Source organism: Corvus brachyrhynchos, unplaced genomic scaffold (genome assembly GCF_000691975.1).
Source record: "Corvus brachyrhynchos isolate BGI_N302 unplaced genomic scaffold, ASM69197v1 scaffold435, whole genome shotgun sequence".
NCBI classification, from domain to species: domain Eukaryota; kingdom Metazoa; phylum Chordata; class Aves; order Passeriformes; family Corvidae; genus Corvus; species Corvus brachyrhynchos.
Window position 1 is genome coordinate 48,756 of NW_008237895.1, and position 1,282 is coordinate 50,037.

Below are 1,282 nucleotides of genomic sequence, written 5' to 3' on the forward strand. Positions count from 1 at the left end.
GTGTGCTGGGACATGTGCTATTACAGTGAGCATGGAATGAATTACCAATGAATATGAGAGAGTTTTAGGATCAGGCTTTTTTTAGGCTGCGTTCCAATGCATGAAGGTGATCACTGTGTTTTTCAATGTGTCTAGTTGGCTATCTTGAGTGCTGTTGAATGTGGGGTAATGTTAATATTCCAGTTGTGGGGTAGTAAACCTGCAGGAAGTTATCCTGTGGTCTATAGGTGAGGTCATATTTGTGTACCAGCACAGCTTCTCAGGTGAAAATGCATTACTTCGAAAGGATTTAATTCCATGACTGTAATTCCTGTTATTAGTTTTAGGAATAAATTCAGCTGTTACTGTAACATCTGAATCAAGATTTAGGCTAGAGAAAAATATGCCTGTAACTTCAGAAAGAAGAAAGAGTGAAATGTTATTTGACAATGGGGTAATCTGTGCACATTCAGCCATCGCTCCTTTTCCTGGCTTTGGCGCAGGGAGTGAATGCTTTTGCTTTGTGTCCAGGCTGCAGGTTTGGGGGAGAGAAAGCAAAACTGCACATACTCTGCAAGGAGGAGCTATAACACAGATTGATCCGGTTCAGAAGAAAAAAAATGTTTTCTTCCAAGCCATTACACAAATTCTGCATGAGCATAAAACTGTAGTTTCACCTTGAATGCTTTTCAAACAGAATGCCTCTTTCCAGAGTATGCATGTCAATATAAGGAAAACGGCATAAATGTCACGCTCAGTCTGTCCGAGCTGCGTAATTTTGTTCTCGTGCAATGGGAGCAGGTGGTGGGAGGTTGTTTTGATGGGCCGAGAAGCTCCTCCCCTCCTTCCCCAAGCAGCATTCTTATCTGCGTCAGCAGTAATTGTGTGCCTTGCACTGCTTTCAGTGAGGGTGAGTGCAAAAGATACATCAATATGAGGTATCAAACCGAGGCTTAGGTGCTCTTTTTAAGTGGCTACTCATTTCCTTGAGCCATAACATGGGCTAAAGGTTAACTTACATATTCTCCGTGGAAGAACAATTTCCTTTTTTTTGGGGAAGGGAGAAGGAGGGGCAAAGGGCGTTGTTTCATATTCTTTCCTACCTATAGACTCCATGTGATGTACAGTGCTGCTCATGCGGATTTTTTTTTTTTTTCCTCCCACTGGATTATTTGCTAATCAGACTTCAGTGCAGTGGAGATAAGGGCGAGACTTCTGCCTAGCTAGGAGGCTCTGCCGGCGCCCCAACCTCGGAGCCAGGAGCGACGCCGCTGCCGCGCCGGCTCCCCGCGCGCCCCCGCCC